The sequence below is a fragment of the Ursus maritimus genome, unplaced genomic scaffold (assembly GCF_017311325.1).
Source record: "Ursus maritimus isolate PB19 unplaced genomic scaffold, ASM1731132v1 scaffold_13, whole genome shotgun sequence".
Lineage (NCBI taxonomy): Eukaryota > Metazoa > Chordata > Mammalia > Carnivora > Ursidae > Ursus > Ursus maritimus.
The window spans coordinates 34,849,894-34,872,772 of record NW_024423675.1 but is presented as its reverse complement, the minus strand read 5'-3'; positions in this window follow the sequence as shown (position 1 = coordinate 34,872,772).

The following is a 22,879-nucleotide window of genomic DNA, read 5'->3' as shown; positions in this document are numbered from 1 at the left end:
TAAACACTCTGCCTGTTTCCTACAAAGATGCAACTTTAATGTAGAAATTGTGCTATATGTATGGGTTACTTAAAAAAAAAGAGGGAGGGGCCATCTTAATATCTAGAGCAAGTTAAAAATAATCCATTATAAATTGTCAGATCCCAGATGTTGTCAGGAAATTTTTGATTTGTGAGGATATTTCTTCACCAAAGCCCAAGTACTATATGATTAGATAATATGTAAAGTCAGGCCTGTGACCTTTTCAGCTAAACCTTACAAGCGTGAAGATTTCCCAAAGAGTGGAAAACTCTCAACTCATTATGGAAAAGGAAAATCCAGTACCTGAATAGCCCTAAAATTATCTCCAGGACCAAAATTTAGAAACCTGAGATTTTAAAAACCTTAAGAAGTTCTCCTGATGATAAAACAAGCTATATTAAATATAACATGAGAAAATAATAGAGGAAATAGTAGTCGGGTGTAGGAAACACTTAAATGCATTTATGTGACATAGGGGGAAAATATATTGGTATTTACTGTATACAAAGACCTGGGTTAGGTTTTCTAGAGGATTAATATTTGAGGGAAAAATGTGACTTCTTTTTCCAGGTGCGCAAGATCTGGGGAAGAAAATAGATACGTAAATAATGTTCACAGAGGAAATTGTGATGAATACTGCAAAGAAAAGACAGACAATCAGCAATGGGAACATGCACCATGGATTTCAATTCTGTTCTTGTTTTAATATGTTTTGAGATTACAAAATAGTAGGCAGTTTTGCATCTCATTTCTCACATCGTTACCCAGAATCTGATTGGCACATTCCTGTTTTTACTAAGTATCCCTGAGCTTAATTTGAATTGAGAATTGATTTATATGAGCAACAAGAAGATTATTTACTGGACTTCAAAGTCAGAAGTAAATTTATCTCTTTGCTCTTAATTCTTTTCTTCTTGTTTGGCATGTGCTATTTATCTTTATCATTTACTTGTGTGACAAGTTCTTGAAACTGATTCCTATGTGGTTAAAAGTTCTGAATGCGCTCCTTATGAGAGGGTTAGCATGTCATCAAGGTAGAATCTAGACAGAAATGTGAGTTCAATGACATATTGAATAATCGCTTAGAAATCTTTCTAAGAAGGGCTCCACTGAGCATGAGCCTCTGGCAGGAAGGAGGCCATTCATTTTTCCCTATTGTCACTTACATGTTCAATTTTGTATCTGCATTTTTGTAATAACAGTAACTGCTCTGGTAAGAGCTTACTCCCTCACAAGAAAACAGTATTAAACACACATATCTATCAGTTCGGCTGAAGACCAAACTTAACTACAAAAATATAATTTCAATCTAACAGTGGGGATGATGTTTAGCATTTTTGTCTTATAGGAGATCTTAGCATTCCAACCACAATCTTCCTCCTTCTAGCATTCTTCTCCAGAAACAAACAAAATTAAGAGCAACGATGAAAAACACATATAGATATATCCAGAATATCTATATACTTGGTTTGGATATAGCAATTATATCTATTTACAAAAATTTACAACAAAATTTTATTAAAAATAATTATATCTATTTACAAAAATTTACAACAAAACTTTATTAAAAACAAAATATACTTGGTTTGGATATAACAAGTTTATCTATTTATAAAAATTTACAACAAAACTTTATTAAAAACAAAATTTTACAACAAAAATTTAATAACAATCCTTATTTGAAACTTTGAATTTAAGAAGATTAAAGCTTAAATATTTTATGTCTAATCAATGACAATCATTTATAAGTAGTTTTGCCAATACTGGAACAATTGAATTCATAATTGGAGATTTAAATGAAAAAAAAAAGTGTCCTTTTGTCCCACCATGATTGTTCTTATATCAGTATTTATTAGACCATATATTTTACCAAGAAGAAAACTGCAGGACACTGGGGTACCTTCCATTATCAATTTTAAAAATTTAAGAACTCTAGGAGCCTGGATGGCTGTCAGTTAAGTGCCCTACTGACTCCTGATGTCGGCATAGGTCATGATCTCAGGGTCATTAGATTGAGCCCCATGTGGGGCTCTGCGTTGAGTATGGAGCCTACTTAAGATTCTCTCTTTCTCCCTCTGCCCACCCCACCCCCACTTGTGTGCACACTCTCTCTCTTTCTCTAAAACAACAACAAAAAATTTGATTAAAAAAATTAAGAATTCTAGAGAAGAAAGAATTGAAAATATCTTCCCTTCCCCTAAGTATTTACCTTGTTAATTTATATCATAATATTGCCCCTAAGTTTGTGGTGCTATTTCTTGAGTTATTGCATAAAGGGATGTTAATGGAAATCCCTTTTCATTTTTTTTGCTGACTCATTCATTAAATGGTGTTTATATTTAGTGGGAGAGAACATAGTTCCAATGCCTAGAGTCCATTCATTGGTGAGATGATAAGATGACAAGGTCATGGAGCAGTCATATGGCTTTCAACTGCGGAATCCCCTGATGTTGCATCTCAACTTCAGTTTTGCCCGAGTTTGAGGACAACTGATAATTGGAGTAACTTGACGGCTCTTGTCATCACCTCAAGCAATAATTAACTTTGTGCATGATGACATCAAGGGGCATTTATCTTATTTTTTAAAAAGATTTTATTTATTTATCTGAGAGAGAGAGAGAGAGCACAAGTGGGGAGAGGAACAGAGGGAGAGGAATAAACAAACTGCACTGAGCACGGAGCCCCACATGGGGCTGATACCATGACCCTGAGATTTTGAACCCAGCAGAAATCAAGATTTGGATACTTAACCGACTGAACCACCCAGACGCCCCAACATCAAAGGGCATTTAGTTTCTATTTTCAACCAAAAAAACAAAATTGAATGTATTTTCCTATTGGCTCAACTTCTAATTTTCTAAAACTTCACATCAATTTTGGATCTGGATGTGTTTAGCTGCAAGTAATAGAATATTTGGGGGAAGAAAAAAAGAATTCTGGTAATTCTAGAGCCAGTACAGTGACTCAGACTTTTTTCTATTCTTTCCTTTTATTTTTCTCAGCATTTTGGCTTTTTATCCTTCCTCTGAATTTTCAATTCATGATCACAAAATCGCTGCAGCAGTTTTAAGCATTCTAGTTTTACACAACCAGAAAGAAAGAAAAAAGGAAGGAAAAAAGGCCACTTCCCAATTATTCTCTGGTTTATCAGAAAGTACATCTTCTCCCTTCTACTGCTAGGGCTCTTTTCACATTTTATGTCTTATTTTCAAAACTGGATACTATGACCACCTTTAGGTCATTCATTGTAACTTATGTGTCTTTCATGATTGGTTGAGACCCCTTTGAAATAGGGGAAGGGTGTACCTTGTCAGAACACACTGATGACAGACCAGTATCTGAACAAAAGAGACTTCTGTTAGCAAGATACGCACGTATGTGGAGGGAGAGGTTAGAATAGTTCGATTTGATTACTCACAGCATCTGTCATAATTACCAACTAGGAAGTAGCATTCTATGAGATATTAAGAAGGGGAATTATTGTTAAATTAAAATAAAGTATGCATTTCTTTTCTTCCTGGAGTACAGTGTCTTTCTGTCCCAAAGCCTTACTGCATCAATACTTGTTTACTGGCTGCTCTTGCAAATATTGACATAATTCATTCGGCAAGAACCCGTGATGATATCAAAAACTCCACAAGAAATTAAAATACAAATAGAATACAAAAAGAAGTCAAGGTCATTTTCTCATTTCGGATTGTGATTTTAATGTGGAGAAAGGTTTTAGATAAATTTATCTTTTTGGAAATAGCACTTCCCCAACCATCTTTTGGCATAATATGGAAAGACTTTCATAGGTGGCCTCTAAACTCTAGGAACAAAGTGGAAATTCTCCCATTCCAATGGATTTTTAAAAAACACAATTAACCCATTTTCATCTGTAAGAAATAAGATTCAACAACAAAGTGCAGGTGATAATTTAAGCAATAGATATGTGTGTATGCTTGTTCTTTGGGAGAAGTTCATTTAGTGATTATAAGGATTTGACTGATCACTAGTTTAACATATATTTAATATTAGATATTCTATAGTTCTTGAATCACACATCTGGTAATTGGTGGTTGATTTAGTATTTCAGAATTTAATGCACAGAGAGGGTATGGTAAGCTTTATAAGATCTTTTTTTAAATCAGAATGTTTGTTGAGTAGCTCAGAATTCATTCCTTCCATTTTATTAAAGAAACTATCAGGGTTTGGAAGACACTGAATTGGTCTCAATTTTATGGGTGCATATTGTGCTATTTTGTCTAAAGATAGTAGTCAAGGCCAAAGTTCAAGTGTAATCTCACTTGTATAATAAGAGGTACAATGTACTAAGGTGACAGATTTAAGCAATTCTCCATCTTGAATCTAGATTTGAAAAATGCCGTGCATAGTCTTAGGAGAATGACAATTATAATTAGATCTGATGTGTTTCCAGTGTATTTCAATTTAGAATGGGATGGGATATTACTAATACGTAAAATGAGTATTATCTCTATAAAACAATCATTTAAAAATTGTATTCAAATTTAAAATTAATGTTTTAATTTTTTTTCATGAAATTCCCCATTGCACCTAAGTTAAAAAACATTTTGATTCTGCTTATCATTAATAATTTTATCGGGCTACAAAGTTTCAAGTACCTAAAAGGCAAGAAAAATAGTTGAGTACACAGAAGGCAAATCTTAATCAGAGAATTTTACTATTTTTATAACACTAAATATTATAATTTTTGTTGTCAATTCTGATGCTCCTAGATAGGCAGCAAAGATTTGTATTTGACTGAAGAAATATGGTTTCGTTCTAGCCTTTGATTGTCAGTTAAACTGCATTCTTAACTTCTTTGGTGATACTGGCATTGAATCCAAAACAAGTAAAGATATGTTTTCCAGGCATGCATAGTCAATGTTCACATATTCCCTGAGCAAACATCATGTTCATGTCATTGTCAAATGCAAAGCATTGTGGATACAAAGACAAAGCATGGTCCCTATTCTCGGTTACCTAAAAGCTAATCTGAGTCATCAGATAATTAGAATATAATAATAAGCATATTAAATTAATAACAATATAATAATAAATAATAATATATTATATTAAGTTAGAATATAATAGTAAGTCATATAAATAAAAGTGTAATGAGTTCTATGACAGTGGTTAGACACACATTCCTACAGAAGGCCAACAAAATAATTGTATGAGTCAAAAGGCCCTCATTTATATGCAAGATAGCACTTTTGTAAAGGTATTAACTATTAGGCACAAAATAGTTCAAACTGTTGACATACAGGATGACATTTATCTAGTAATATGGGGCAGTCTATTTCTACTAAGAACAAAGGTGAGAGATGTCAGTTTCAGAGGTCATCTCCAAACAAGCACCTTGACAGAGGATTAAATATAGCATTTTCCAGGGGTGTAGCCATATGTGATTTCCATATATAGGTATAATCTAAGTCAAGACACCTATGGGAATTTCAGAGCAGACTCACAGACTACGTGAATATTTCAATGCAAGTTGATTCAATATGGTATACAGCTGGCAAAGCAGAGGGCTTTTGTGAAGGGGAAGGAGAGGGGAGATTAATAACAAAGAGAATCTGATTTTAAGCAAGTTGGAACATAGTTTTGATCTCGACATACATGGAGATGGCTGGTTTTTGAAATTTTAAAAATGTAACCTGTTCCTGCGAGTAAGAAGTGAATGCATATCTTTGATTATCAAAGTAAGTTAACTCTTTCAACCCACCAAATTCTTGCATTATGCTGGAAGAGAGTATACTGGAGCATTGCTGCTGTTTTCAGATATTACTCACACCTATTAGAAACTGGAAAATCTAATTGACAGTGTGTTCACATAGTATTTTTCACAAGACAATGAAGTTTTTCAGATTTCTAAAATCGAAACTTGCTATTTCATAAGACTTATCTTTGAATCACTCTATGTTTTTCTCCCTTGCAATGGTTAGAATTTTGGCATAGATTCTGTTTCCCACTCTCATCCCAACCTTGTGGTTATTCTTCCAGTTCTCTTTCTCCTTCGGTGTTTGAGTGCTATTGTTATCCTGAGTATTATGGCATCACATTTCCTTCCTGACCTGTGACTCTACACTCCACCAGTGATGACTTTTATGTGAGAATGGGGGTAGAGAGCTAAAGACAAGCTGAGAGCTGTATCACTCTTGATGTGTGGGTCCCATCTGCACAAAATGAGGAAATGTGAAATGCAATCGTAATTGCTATCAGTGATGAAAAGCAATCATTTTATAATTACTCGGTAATAAATTTGAATATGCTTTCTCATGGAAGAATAACAGTGGAGTCATGAGCTGCTATTGTTTTCTCTAAACTAGTGCTTGGGAAACTGTACTAAGTGGTACCTAAGGAACTTAGGGAGTTAACAATCCCCAAAATGTAGGTAATTTGTTCTCTTCTCAGAGCTCATTGTTCTCAAACGTTTTGAGAATCAAATAAAATTTTCATTTATTTATCCCTAATTCTGTGTGATCCCCTTTGTCCTCCTATGACACTCAGTGACCTGGCAATGAATGAGCAAGATAAAATAAAGTACCCTGCTGTGATTACAAGTAAGCAAAGAAACAAAAGAAAACGTAGTAAAGCTGATTGATACCAATTAGCCAGTTAGCCAAGGCACAGGCAATGAGTGAGGAACATTGCAGAAATGCTGGGCAGAGGGGCAGAGGATACTAAACTCAAGCATTGAGGGCAATTGCCCTTCAAGGAACATGCTTGTTTAGGTGGGCAGCCTTGTTTAGGTGAGTTCCCATGTTACACACCCCTAGACTATGTCAACAGCATGAAGAAGCTTCTTCCCAGAAGCAGATGGATAAAATCTCTCTGTGTGGCCATTCTGAAACTAAGAGACTTTGTTTCAAATGTAGAGATTATGCTAGTGGCTTTGGCCTCTAGATGAATATAGTGGAATATTCTTGACTAGCTATCTATTTATTTTATCATTTGCCACACAGTGTGTATTGCCATTGTATGAGAAAATCCTTTCTGGTTAAAATGACTGCTTACAAAGCAGCATTTTATATCTTTTCCCATCTGTGAGGAATTTGTCACATCTTAATATAAAAATCTCTTGTTGCCTTCGAGTTTTTAAGACCAAACACATTATAGTTCTAAGGGTATGTTTGTTCTTGTCCATCATCTTTTTTTCACTTTTAAAACCATGTTTATTTATTTTTGTATCAGAATATGTATGACTTTGTTCTGACTTCCTTTTTCCTTCTCCCAAGATAGTCTGAAGAATCAGATATTGGATCTCAAGAGGTTTCTTGAAACTATTTTAGGAATGCAAGAATTCAATGTTTGGCTAGCTCTCTTTTGTTGATTTGCCCCAGCGAGTGGGGTTGGTAATAACTGCACCTTACAATTATAACTGGTAATAGGTCTTTAGGATTATGGAGACTTGTATGACCAAATGCATTCTACACAAGGATCATGAATCTTCTATAGGTAGGGGTTTGATGATACCATATAATTATAAGTTTCTTATCTTTTCCTCACATAACTTCTATCCCACTTTTACCTGCTATGCCTGTATTCTGTAAAATTTCAAAAAGTTATCAAAGCCATTTTCACAAAGCGATAGTCATTCAGTACTGTGTCAAGAAAAATTTCATATTTTATTTCTAGAATGTGATTCCCTGAGAAATCACAACCTTGGCCATTTCTTTCTATTTTGTTCATGGAGTTTGATGAGAACAGAGATAGACAAGAGTGTTGGCAAAATCTCCCACAGTTAAAATGTGGTATTCTTCTACATATGGGTTCATTCATTATATCTAGTCCTTAAACTTATTATTACATAGAAAAAGTTCTAAATAACAAGTTTAAAAATAGTTTTCAGAAATATTTAAAATGTATTTAAATATCATAGAATTGCCAAATTTTATTTTGGGAAATAGCTCATCCTCTCACACAGGATAGAAGCCCCTTACACAAAAAGCAGATGAAACATATGTTTGAAAGACCTATGGTCTATAAAGGCAGTTCTTTCGATTTGGATGAAAGCTAATTATAAAAATAGCTCTGTGGAAGGAATCAGAAGCTGTTTCCTTATAGTTTTACTTGTTGGTTCTGGTATGGCCTTTTAAAATGATATAATGAAAAGATTATTGTATGCTATGCTTACCGTCCTTCCCCATAAGATGTCCAGGATAAAAAAACTTAAATCTTAAAATCATTTTTTAATAGCTTGTAGATACCTAACCATTTTAGTTCTCAAGTTGTACTCTGATGAACAGTATTCTTCATAAAATGGAGTGCTTATAATTAAATATTGGTGGAGGTTTCTGTGTGCTTTTAACAATCTAATATATGATGTTCCATTTGAGAAAGCAAATTATTTCATACACTGAGTAGTAGTGTAATAGCATATCAGAACTCTTTTGGTGCAGAATGCATCATAGCTATGATGCTTATTTTCTCTAAAACCACACTCTTCTCATGTTAAAAAATATACACTCTGTAACAAATCAATTCCACTTCTAGGAATATAACCAAGGAAATAATCTGAACTATCAAATTAAAATATTATGCACAAAGAGCAGAATTTTGATATGAAATATCACAAATATATATGGACATAAACTAATTGCCCAGTGATAGAAAATATTACAATAAATCCATTCATAGAATGGAAATTCATTCTATGGGGTGTTACGCAGCCATAAGAATTATTATGTAACATGATGATAACAATGATATGATAATAATAAAAAACAGAAAAATATGTATGATAAATACATATATGATGGGTACATATACACTATCCATTCCAAAGATACTGCAAACAAAACACCAAAATTATAGTTATCTTTGTTTGGTTACTATTTAATTTTTTTCCTCCTACTTTTACACATTTTCCCAATTTCCATAATTACCAAATATTTACTTAAATGAAAAATGAAAGCTCTCCAGTCAATTTTGTTTTTAACTACTAGGTTTTCCTATATGGAACAAAATTTCTTTCAAGTGATTTGATGAACAAATTCCTATTCTTCCTGTGTCATCCCACTAGAAAGTTTTTGGTTTCATTGCTGAATCTTTAAGGTTCACGTGCTGGAGAACAGGACAGCCATACCACTTGCCCTGCTACCCATAGATTCTTGTCATGATGGAAAATTGATCTATTTGGTCTTGCAAGGTATATCTTAAAACTCCTGTGTCCTGCCACTTTATTTCTTCATGGAGAAAAGGGGAGATGAGAGAGTGATTGATTGAGAGAGAGAGATTAGATGGAGAAAGGCAGGAGGCAGAGTGTGTGGTAAAAGGGACAAAGAGAAAGCTGATTCCAACAGCTGCTTTGCTTATCTGAAAGTTTTAACTTGACTCTTGCTCACATCCCAGGTGACCAGCTAATAAAAATAATTTAAGCTTTAACAAAACAAGGGTAATTTATAATGTGAAAACTGTAGTCTGGCACTTGTATCAGCACCAGAAACAAGGTTTCTGAAAGTTCCTTAGGGGAATGAAACTACCAGGGACACACAATTTAATAACAACCTTCTTTCCACTCAACCACCCCATCCCAGCCCCCCACCCCCTGCTGACTACTCAACATCAGCATCAAAACCCTGAAGCAAACTTATAAAATTCTGTTTCACTGCTGGAGTCCTTATATCGTTTTTTTTTTTTTTTAAGATTTTATTTATTTATTTGACAGAGACAGAGATAGCCAGCGAGAGAGCGAACACAAGCAGGGAGAGTGGGAGAGGAAGAAGCAGGCTCCTAGCAGAGGAGCCTGATGTGGGGCTTGATCCCAGAACACCGGGATCACGCCCTGAGCCGAAGGCAGACGCTTAACGACTGCGCCACCCAGGCGCCCCCTTATATCGTTTTTAAAGCAACCCCAAGATGATATCATTTTTCTTCTTTACATGGAAATATTTTAAAATTCAAGACAGTATTAATTGTTTTCAGTAATATTATTGCTACCACAAATCTATAATTACTCATGAGATCCAGTTTAAACAGAAGTAATTCCATTTTTGAGCTAGAATGTCTATTGTATACTTCAAAATGATGCTTTTCTTGGAAACAAGGCCTCTCGAAATGGAAATGTCTCGCAAAAAGGGTAGATTTTAATATTTTTCATCCCCATTGAATTAAAGCAGAAACTAATTTGCTAAATGGAAAGCTACTGTCATACAACATATTGCATAAAATGAATATACACATGGAGATTAATCAAAAAAAGCACAGCATCAGCTTCATAGCAGTGTCATGCTTAAAATGAACTTATATTTTTATTCTGCCTTGAGGATACACAGATTGTTTTGTTTTAATGGCTTCCAGCCATCTCCATTATATAGCATAAAGACTCAAAGGGGAAAGCAGATTTTAGTCCTCAGAACAACATCTACAAGGAAGGGGTTTAAAAATGCTGATTAAGCAAATGTTGTTGGGTTAGTCTGTCTACTTTGCATTTGTGTTTAAGTCATTGTGGAACAAATATTTAACTATTGGAGTGACTGTCTGGACATAATCAAAAGCCTGGATGAATCCTGGGCACCTCTGAGAATGCATTTTAAATAACAGGAAGAGTTTATTTAAAAGAATCCCTTGCTAAGGGAGAAATCAAGTGGTATTGGAGGGCAATAAGTTTAACCAATCCTTAAAAACTCAGAATCAGTTAAGTTCTTGGAGGCATATGGGCTTTCACTGTGACAGCTAAATGTAGAGTGAGAAACAGACGATCAAGCATGATTCTGTCACATATCTACTGTGTGACTTTCATTAAATCATTTAACTTTCTGACCCTCAGTTTCCTCATTAATGAAATGGAAGTCATAATAATAATTGTCTTGTCTAATTCATGGGGTTGTTCTTAATATCAAATGAGATAATGAATGTAAAAGCATTTCACACCTTTAAACAACAGGGAGAAATTCATTCGCTATATTAAGGGTGAATTCATAAGCATTTGTGCAGTATTTTTTATGAATACTTGATAAAGAATAAGAAAGCTGGAATTGTGATTTGGAGTTGGAACACCTTGGTTCATGCCCAAGCATTGACAATAACTAGTTCTATTACAAGAAGCAAGTTAGTAAATTTAAGCCTCCATTTTATGTATTTATCATGCCTATTAGATTACCTGACGATCAAATGATATCATATAAACAAAAACATTGTCTAACATTACTATTATATTTTCATATTTCAAAAATTCCCTTTGATGATCAAAGACTAAGATAATTTCTACCCAGTGGACCTCCCTTTTTTATTGAAATTACTTCTCCAATGCAAATTAATTCCCTTTGGAAGCTTTAAGTCTTCTACCTGGAACTTTGTGCTTTATTTATATGGGATAGCAGAATAATTTTTAGATAATTTTACCGAATTCCCAAGGAAAATTTAAGAAAACACAGTAACTGACAAAATTATTGTATTAGTGGACTAAAGATCAAATTAGCAGAACAGAAGAATCTATGGAAACAGCATTTCCTGGGATGCCATTTTCAAAATAGCTTGATGCAAGAGCCCTGGGATTAAGGTGAACTGGGTTCTAGCTTGGATTTGACACCAGTTCACGGGCTCTTCTTTTTTCCTTTTTGTAAACTGAGGGACTAAGAGTAAATAGTACATGGAACCTTTCCTGCTTTGATGTTTTGTTTAATTATTAAAGTTTTAGCAGTGTGTGGATACTTAGGGGTAAAACGGCTCTGGATTTATTTTTCAAAACTGCTTGGAAATTTACAGCTTTCTATTTAATAATGTCCTCATAGTAAGAAAAAGCTCATATGGGTTCCAAAGAAGTCTTACTTTGTCCTAGAAAGTAATAAGTTCTGGCAGAATATGATTCAATAAAGTATGAATTAGTGAAGATAAAGAAGGAGTCCTCAACTTTAACTACATTTTTTGGAATGGGAGAGTTCTATTTTATGGTGTCTGTCTATTACAAATTATTTCAAATCTTTGAGAGCAAAATATGTATGTGCAAACGTATCTAAAGATAGGTATTACTTAAAAATGCAGTTGCAGGCATACAAGGGTTAAACTCAGCAACTACTTCCTATTTCTTCTTGATACAATAAAAAGGGCAGAATGCTGGATTTCTTAAGGCACATAAATCTGTCAGAAATACTTTAAAGCAAAATCTGTTAAGAGAAAATTCTGTAAAATAAACAAACATTTCTGTATTTCACAATTTTTTAGATACTTTCAAATATAGTTTATTTTTAAAATTTAAACTCTAACTCAGTATCTTTTATCTGATTTAATTTATCCCAAAGAGCTAAACCTCAATTAGTTTTAGAGATAACATTTTGAGCTAAACTATAATTTTCCAAAAATGTAAAAATAGATTAGTGTTTTAATTCATAATATGAAATAGTTGAGTATTATATATTGAGTGTCTTGGCCATTCAGAATTCAACATTCAAACCCCCAGACCCTTTAATTAAAGTTGAATCACTTAATATGCAACAATATTCTATTATTTCTGTTTCTGCATAGTTTACAGGAAAAGACAATAATGTCCTTAGTTGCTTAATTTAGGTAAACATTTCAAACTTCAGACCTACATATTGGCTATAAATAATATATGAGACCTACAATTTCAAAAACAAGGTAAATTTTCTGAATTAATACTTACATATTCAATTTCAAATCCTTGCCTTTTGGGAAAATGTGTGTCATAATATGTTATAAAAAAGTATCGGTCAGGTATTATGCTGAGGGAATACACAAGAAATTATACTCTTCCCTCTAGTACTTTTATCTTCTAATTAGGCATGGTATCTAGAATAAAACCATGTTTGAGGCATGATTTAAAACTTAGACATAAATCACCCTGTAAGGTTATCTTACCTACAGGTAATATTTTTTAGTGTCTAAACATGTTCTACTTAAAAAAAAAAAATCTGATGATCTCAAATTCTAGTAGGATAACTGGAAAAAGGTATTTCTCAGGTTTCTTTTTTTTTTTTTCTATTCAGGATATTTCTAGAATTGCTCTAGTTACCATGTAAAAAAAAAAAAAAAAAAAAAGAACTTCTAGCAACTTAAACAATCTATTGATGTTGTTCCATTCTATTCATTTCTAATTTCCTTCAGCTTTACTGTCCAGGAAAAACATGAGGCTCGCAGCTAGGAAAAAGTCCCCCCAAAAACTTGAAGTGTGAGTCTTCCCTATGAAATAACAAACTTCCAAACATTGGAATAATAAAAACAATAATAACAGAAATGCATTAATCACTGTTCAATGAAGCCTATGGGAAATAACATCACAGAAAGGATTGCCTTATGATGGATCTCTCATACTGAAAAAAAAATTGAAATTTTATTAATTTAAGCAGTTGTTTTTGCTTAGTGTCTCCTTGAAGTGAATAATTCTTTCTTTATCTCTCTCTGTATATATACACACACACACACACACACACACATATACAGATTGTGAGGCAAATACTTTGACAACTGACATAGAAAATTACAGGATCAAACATTCAATTCCGAATGTGTGGACATTGGTTACATGCTTTTTGAGATACAATAATGGTATTGCCATCCAAACTTTTAAAGATTACATTCTCTTAGTTGATGATAAGAAAAGTTCTTGGCTTTATGCAGGACCATTCAAATCTAGGCACAGATCTTTTTCCATGAGGTTTTTTGACAAAAGAACAGAAGCACTTTTTGCTAAGTGACCCTCCTGTCCCCACAGCCTTCTAAGGAGAAGGGCAAATAGAAAGAGGATCTTAACACCAATGTTCTACATAATCCATTTAAGTCAAGACCCACACTTTAAGTTTAGATTTTTGCCTTTTTAGAAGTCTTATGCTGTTCTGTGGTATAGAAAACTATTATCGGATATCATGGGGAATGAATATGCAATCAACTATGTTCTCTTCCTTCCGACACTCTGAACTTCTTGATAATTAAGATAGAAGGAAACAAATGTCTTCAACATGATGATTGGAAATCAAATTCTTAATTCCTTTTTGAAAACTGATGAGTCATTATGTTGAATTGTCTCAGTGGAATGAGGGTTTCTTTTTACTATGATCTTCTTTGTACTACTTAATCGTATCATCTCTTAGCAATCTAACACTGCTTGTTTTAGGAATTTTGTACTAGGCTTAACAATATAACACAAGGATTAATCAGATAAACTCTTAGGATATTATTTAAAATCATTGTGAATAAGATAAAATTCATTTGAGTTGCAAAATAGTCTCTCTTAATTCTAATTGAATAGGGGTTATATATTAATTATTACTCATTTCATTTCATCAGCTTATTACATGCTTTAATTCCATTATAGTCCATTCTATTTGCATTTACATTTGATCCTTTACAGTATTTTCAGTTCAGGACTAGATATAAGATATAATAGTGGTCTTGTTATTAATTTCATTTTGCCTCAGGTAATTGGTATGCCAAATGATGGTTTCCTAATTAATATTCCTTTCCTCTGACCCTGGACTGAACCTTGAGTGGGCAAGTCTGACCGTGCTACTATTACTGAAAGAAAGGCTCACTCAGATCTTGTTTGAAATAGAGCCAGCTTCTTCTCTCTTTCCTTTCTTCCTCTCTCTCTGTCCTTTTATTTTTATCTTCCTTGCTAAATATGAATAAAAACACACATTCCACAGTGTTTGTGGACAGCCATATTATTATATCAAAGGAAGCAAAATTTACACTTAGAAAGTTATTTGTGATATTGTTGGAGGCAATAAAAGATATATTAAAAACGAATAACACAATGCTATAAGAAATAAAAGAAATTCAAGCATGTTTGTTAGTTATGTAAGGATTTGTGTTACGTGGAGGCTTGAATTGCTTCCTAAAACATACATGTAATTTGAATATCCAATTGAATGGATAAAAAGAGAGCTAAATCAATCCTGGGAAAATGGAGGATGAAAATGGCATGCAGACTACAGAACAGAATGAAGACAGTGAGGAAACTGGCTTGGTTCAAGCCATGTCTTTGTGTGGAGGAACTTAGATTGACAGAGAGAAAGGGCAAATAATAGCAGCCTTCTGAATTCCTGACTTTATATTTAGTGAATATTAAGTCAACTGCTGGTGCCCCTTTTGTTGGGAACTGGTGTTGGCGGGTGGCATGGGGGGAGTATGTCAGTTATGCTTCTGCAGGACTTTGAAGGAATCATCTCTCTTCTAGCCCATAGAGTCCTGGTAGGCTTGTGATCATTGCAATCTGCCAAAAGCCATAGTAATGAGCATATCACTGAGGCTGTACCAATTATTGCTCTGAATTAATCTGGAAACAGTATAATTCCAATGATAACATGTATTTCAATCAGAGAAAGGGCAAAGCAAGTATTTTCAGGGACTGATATGTGGACACTGGAAGAAAGAACTACTCTTTCCAGAAAAATAAAGTTCTGGTTCTGCCAGGGTCCATCTTGCTTACCATATGGTGAGAGCCAGCCTGCAGAGGAAAGCCAGGCAAAGCCAGAGAGCAGGGAGGTAGAGAAAATTAGACAGTCTGCGCTCACATTTGAGCTCCTATGTTCAACAGTGCCAAGAGACAGCAGGTTTTACTTTGACTTCCCAGTTATGTGAAGCAATATATTCCCTTTCGGTTTAAGCCAATTTGCCTTGGGAGTCCAGCACTTACAACCAATAGAATCTTGACTGGTACTATTATTTAGTTACTGGGAAGAGGACTGAGATATCCACAGAAGCACTAACACCAATCATCATCAGACAGTACTTATATTTTTATTCATATATTATTAATATTCCACAACTAAGAATGCTGTTTCAAGAGGATTTGGTGGCTATAAACAGGTTTAAGGTAATCCATGTCATGTCACTTGGAATTCCTTTGATACAATGGTATAAAAATAAAGGAACCAAACAGCTGTAATGCAGGAGCGCCCCATTTTGCTAATCTAATAAATAAATACATGACAGTGCTCTATTTACATAACTGTCTTCAGTCTTACATTGTCCCTTGAGAGACTGCATTTTTAATAAATATTTAGTTTTAGGAAATGAAAATATCACCTATTAAAAAGAAAGATATGCCAGAAACAGAAATGAGCCACGCAGGTTGTTCTATAAAATCAAATTTAACCTCCCCTCCTCACCTCTTGGCTCTGTCTACACACTATAAACACACCAGATGATTTCAACGGGTCTACTGGGTGGGTGGAAAACATCAGCCAATGTGGATATTTGGCATCAAATAAACAAAATGACTATTGATGGGACAAACTTTTCTCTTTTGAATAAGTAGTTGTGTCATTAACCTAATACCTAAATAAAAGATGAGGCAATTTCCAATGCCAAGAAAATATAAAACTCCACATTGGAAGGTCGGATCTCTTACAAGATAGAGTTTTGACTCCAAGAGATCTGGGCGTCAGGTGTGCTGTGCATAATGTGTACGTGTTTATAAGGACAAATTTCAAACTCTATACTTACTGATGTGCAAACATGCACTCAATAGCTGAAGAAGAATTTAAATCCAAGTTGGAAAAAAGCCTCTTCATCGCTAATATATGTTTAAACTACCCAGTTCCCGTGTTGTTGTAATCACAATGCAATTTGATACCAAGTGTGGAAAGATGTACTTTGGGGGATGGGGGCTTGAGAGCTGTCAAGGGACTTGCTCCTTTGGCAGTGATTAACAGTTTGGTAATGAGGGTCTGTTGTGTGGGGGTGAGAATCCAAACACTGTGTCAAATGGTTAGCTGCTCTTTTAGTGACCCCAAAGTACACAGCAGTCCTGGAGCTGAGAGAGAGGCAAAGAGAGAAAGAGAGAGCTAGAAGAGCATGACAAAGATTCCAAAATCCTTATATTTTTTTACAAAGACAGAAGATTCTTCTCTATTGTGATTAGCCCACCACCCCCACAACCTCTCCTTCCAAAAAGACATTCTGGTAGCTTTATCTGATAGTAATAACAAAACAACCCAAACAAACAAAACTGAAGAAATTTAGGGCTACAGGTTTAGAAGTTGTTGAGTCTTTTATAAAATATCTTTTTTTTTTTGCTGAAAAAATTAAACTTGAAAAAGAAATACCTTTTTTCAATGTGGTTTTAAAAATAGCTTCACAACAAATTCAACTGTCATGCAAACTTTCTCATTTACTTGTTAGTTTTACACCTTAAAAAGTGATCTTTTAACTCAGCTTTGTATAAAATAAAGTAAAAAAGAAACTAACTCCTTAGGGAAATCTGAAGGGAAAAAAAAGCTAACTGTGAGGTTCAGTGTCTTTATATTTATTGGCTTGAGGTCAATCTGTTATGAGATGTCTTGGATATAGTGTCCGTAATGGCTGTGTTTCCTTTTTTCCATAGCTACATATCCAGAGCTGTGTTATTCATAGGGAGACAGAAATACTTGGGTATGAATTCTATATCTGTCAATTAGTGTGACCTGGGGAAGTTACTTAATCTTGGTTTCCAGTAATAATATTATAATAATACCTTCCTCTTACAGTTATTGTGAAGATTGAATGAGATAATACAATGTCTGATACATAAGAAATCATGAATAGATACCAGAACCATTTCTTTCTCCACTTTTGTTCCTATTCAACCTAACATAGCCTTATGATTACTATCAATTTGGTTAATTTTGATGTGAAATGTGCATTTTCAAGATATATTATCATTTATCATGATGTTGCACAGTTTACTTACAACTGTAGTTTGATGTATTTCAAATTTTAATTAACCAATGAATACATTAGTTAATTTCAGCCTCAGCAACAACAACAAAAACAAAAACAAAAACAAAAAATTTGAGGGCTACATATCTCAGTCATCACGTCTCTTTGTTAAAACATTTGTCTGTAAACAAAGTTTAGTGTACATTTCAACTTAACATAAAATGTTAATGAATAAAGTACAAGACTCACATGGATATATAAACCCCAGAAAATGTCCAAAGCGGATTTTGGCTAAAATCATCTGGACAGTTGCCTCTGTAATACAAAGCCAAAGCAAAGAGATGGTGGGCCAAAGGAAGCCTAAGTACATAAACATGAAACTACTGAACTCTGAGGAAATTAGCGAATGAGTTAAATACTGATCCGGGAGCTCTGTCCATTTTTATCAGGGGGATATTCTACTGCTGTAAGCAGGCATCTGGTTTTCATGTTTTTCAGAAAAGTCCGAAGCTGGTGGGGGATGTTAATAACAAGGGAGGCAAGACATGTGTAGGGGCAGAGGATACATGGGAAATTTCTGTACCTTCTCAATTTTGCTGTGAACCTAAAGTTGCTCTAAAAGATAAAATCTTAATTTTTTTAAAAAAGTCAAAAAGTATAAAGAATGGAAGACAAGCATGTTCATATTTAAATGTGGGTTCCCTTTCCCTTTTATAAAATGTTCTTCTAAGAGTTAATAAACCTTATTAGATTTTATGTAAATTACAATTTTCCTAAGGTAGAGTAAATAAACCTCATCTTGAAAAGGAAGTTTAATTTTTTTTGTAGTAAGTAGAATTTTTCTGTTTGCTCTCTGAGGGTTTTTTTTTTTTTTTTTGAAGATTTTATTTATTTGTCAGAGAGAGAGTGAGCACAAGCTGAGGGAGAAGCAGAGGCAGAGGGAGAAGCAGACTCCCCTCTGAGCAAGGAGCCCAGTGCAGGATTCGATCCCAGGGTCCTAGGATCCTGACCTGAGCCGACGGCAGACGCTTAACTGACTGAGCCACCCAGGTGTCCCTAACCTGACGTTTTTAATATCAGATCCACAGGTCCATTGGTCTGTACATAGAATTCAAGAGATCTATGATGGAAAAACATTATATTTTTGTTTTTGTCATCTTCTGACACAAATTTACCATTTTCTGGAATTGTGAATGTAGTATATCATAGCTATCTTTATGGAATATTATAGTTGCTGCAGACATCTTGATATACCATGTGTGGTCATCATCACTTTGAAGTTATGGTAGTTATTAGACTGCCAATGGTATCCACAGCAAAAAAAATAAGGATATGGAGCCCTGCAGTAAGGCCATAAATTTATATCTGTTTCAATTCATGAAATATGTATAAACTTGGTGGATGTATTGGGTTGGTAAAAGAAAGGAATTTCTCTGTTTCTTCCCCAACATATTCTAGTCTAACCATTTACCAACTCCTTCATATTGCCCTCTATGTAGCGATACATTTCAGTCACAAAGTAAAGATCATGAGGCTAACACCTGTTTCTTCATTTAATTTTTTTTTAAGATTTTATTTGTTTATTTATTTGACAGAGAGAGAGAGAGAGCCAGCGAGAGAGGGAACACAAGCAGGGGGAGTGGGAGAGGAAGAAGCAGGCTCCTAGAGGAGGAGCCTGATGTGGGGCTCGATCCCATAACGCTGCAATCACGCCCTGAGCCGAAGGCAGACGCTTAACCGCTGTGCCACCCAGGCGCCCCTGTTTCTTCATTTAAGGCCCTAGTAACATCTCAAATAGTCTTAGCATAGAGTTTGCTTATAGAGTAATGATCACAGGTTCCCTCATCACACCTGCAAATTGAATCTCTTCCATTAAAATCCTTCTTTCCCATGTAGCACATGCCAGCCTGCCAATCAACATTTAGGAAAAAAAGATGGCGGAAATGTAAACACTTATATCAAACCTCAGTTATCTTCATTCTATATAAGAGAACATGATAAAAAGAAACATTCTTAGGCTAACTTTGTCAATTGGATAAAAGTCTATAAATGAGATTATCCCAGTGAGAGTAAGTATTGAACAAAGTGTTATCCCTTAAAAATAAAAAAATTAAAAAAAAAAAAACCACTGTTACATTGAAGAAAAACCGCCCCCTAATCATTCAGTAGCTACTGAGTTAAACATGTTACAATTTAAATCACAAAAATAGTATTTCAGTATTGACTTTCGTAGTGTTGATAAATATATTTTCAAATACAACCACTAACTAATTAGGAGCTCAAATACCCAATAAATGCCCCATGACCATCACATTGTGGTTAAAGTGCTTTCAGAACTTCAACAGTAGAAAGAAGCATCATTTTCATTACTGAATTCTTGATTGTGCTTCCATTTTAGTTGGGAGGGTTGTTTGCTGTGGAATGAAGAGAACTGGCTGAGAAATGAAGAGAACTGGCTGAGAACCCCAAGACTGACTTCATTTCTGAGTAAGTAGCAAGTCACCAAAACACTCATCTGTAATGAAGAGATTGGTCCCATCAAACTATTAAAACTCCAAAATTACATTATTTCTGTAATGTAGAGGTACCCAAAACTTTGTCAGAAATCACCTTTCCTATGTAGTAATTTGATTTTTAAAAAAATCAAAAGCAACTCATACAGAAATCTATTTTTCAACCTTGTACAGGATGCTCAATCTTACTCAACGTTATATGACCTTTCCCTTATATTGGGGTGGTAAAATTTTTTTCCCTAGAGGAAAGTTTTTGTTCAGGAAGGGCCGACAGGCAGAATGGTAAAACTAATGCTGTTGCCAGCCCTTCCCTGGAGACCAGTTTACCCACACTTTTTTTCCTATGTGGACCTTTGAGATTGGACCTGAAGCAATTTCATTTTCTCCATTAAATGTGGTGAAGAGAGCACGGTGGGAAACGTGGCTGGTATTTGTGTTTCTATTTCAACCCATCTAATACTATGACTTTGTATAAACAATTTTTCACCATTTGTTCTGAGTCAGGTCTTTTGAAAAGAAATATGCATTATCGGTTGGTTAGTTCTGGGATATAGAACTAGAATAAAAGAGGCAGATTAAAAACCAGTAGTCATTTAAGTGAGTTTACAACATTGAATTACTGTGATACCACCTTTTAGATCTGACTTGTCTGAGTTCCTAACCCTGAAAATACTGATTACCACAAATTCTATAAATCAAAGAAATTCCATAGCCTTTTGTTTCTGCTCATGATATCGTTGAGGATATCACATCCACAAAGAAAATTTTAAAAATTATGATGTGGAATATTCATAAAGAGTAATGTGCAGAGCTGCATTTTCAAATTCATTGTTCTGTTAAGTGAGAATTCTGATGCCTTGAAAAAAATCAAGTATCATCCTGCAATTAGAGTGCCATGAAATATGTGTTAAATAGTTATTAAACCAAGTTGGTGATGCTATAAATAATTCAGCCGTTCATTCATTCACTCACTCATTCATTCATTTATTCACTCATTCATGAGAGCTTATCATGGACTCTAGGTTCTGGGATAGAGAGATGAACAAGATAAATAAAATCTCTGTCCTCCCAGAACTTATCCTGTAGAAGAAAATGACAGGCATAAGTTAATAAATGTTTCTTATAATGACAGGTAATGATAAGTGCAATGAAAAAAGTAAAGCACCCCAGGAAGGTAGAGATTGAACATGCACACAAATGAGTGGAGGAAGTGACCCAAATGGTGGAGGAGGGAACATTTTGAGTAGAGAGATGAACAAAGGCAGAGAGATGAGGGAGGGACCCATGGGGAAATCAGGGAGTGAGAGAAGAGGAATTCCAGCAAGAAACATGAAAGCATGCAAAGTTTCTGATGCTTGTTCAAAGAAAGGTCAATGTGTCTAGAGAAAGAACAGGCAGAGCAAATGGAGTGGGGTAGGAGATAGGCCTGAGAAAAGAAGGGACAGGCCATTTAGAGTCTTTCAGGCCATCTTGAGGTGTTTGGCTTTATTCTAAATGTGATGGGAAACCAAAAGAGGGTTTTTGAAGAGGGCATTAAGATTGTAGCATTCATATTTTATTTATTATTAAAAATTTTATTTTAAATACAGTATAGTTAGCAATACAGGGTTATATTAGTTGCAGGTGTAAAACAGTGATTCAACAATTCCATTCATTTCTCAGTGCTCATCAGGACAAGTGTCCTCCTTAATCCCCATCTCCTATTTCACACATCGCCTCCACTGACCTCCCTTCTGATAACCATCATTTTGTTCTCTGTAGTTAAGAGTCTGTTTCTTGATTTGTCTCTCTTCCTCTCTTTTTCCTTTGCTTGTTTGTTTTGTTTCTTAAATTCCACATATGAGTGAAATCATATGGTATTTGTCTTTCTCTGACTGGCTTATTTTGCTGAGCATGATACTCTCTACCTCCATCCATGTCTTTGCAAATGGCAGATTTCATTTCTTTTTTTATGGCTGAATAATATTCCTCTGTGTGTGTGTGTGTGTGTGTGTGTGTGTTATATCTTGTATATATTACATCTTCTTTTTCCATTCATCTGTTGATGGACACTTGGGCTATTTCCATATTTTGCTACTGTAAATAATGCTGCTATAAACACACGGGTGTATGTATCCCTTTGAATTAGTGGCTTTGTATTTTTTGGAGTAAAAATCCAGTGCAATTACTAGATCAGAGGGTAGTGCTATTTTTAACATTTTGAGGAAACTCCACACTGATTTCCATAGTGACTACACCAGTTTGCATTCCCACCAATAGTGCACGGGGATTCCTTTTGCTCCACATCCTTGCTAACACTTGCTGTTTCTTCTGTTTTTGATTTTAGCCATTCTGAGTAAAATGTGAGGTGATATCTCATTGTAGTTTTGATTTGGATTTCCCTGATGCTGAGTGATGTCAAGCACCTTTTCATGTGTCTGTTGGCCATCTGGATGTTTTCTTTGGAGAAATGTCTGTTCATGTCTCTTGTCCATTTTTAATTGCATTATTTGGTTTTGGGGTGTTGAGTTGTGTAAGTTTTTTATATATTTTGGATACTAACCCTTTATCAGATATGTCATTTGCAAATATCTTCTCCCATTCCATAGGTTGCTTTTTAGTTTTGTTGATTGTTTCCTTCACTGTATAAAAGCTTTTTATTTTGATGTAGTCCCAGTAGTTTATTTTTGTTTTTATTTTCCTTGCCTCAGAAGACATACCTAGAAAATGTTGCTATGGCTGATGTCAGAGACATTACT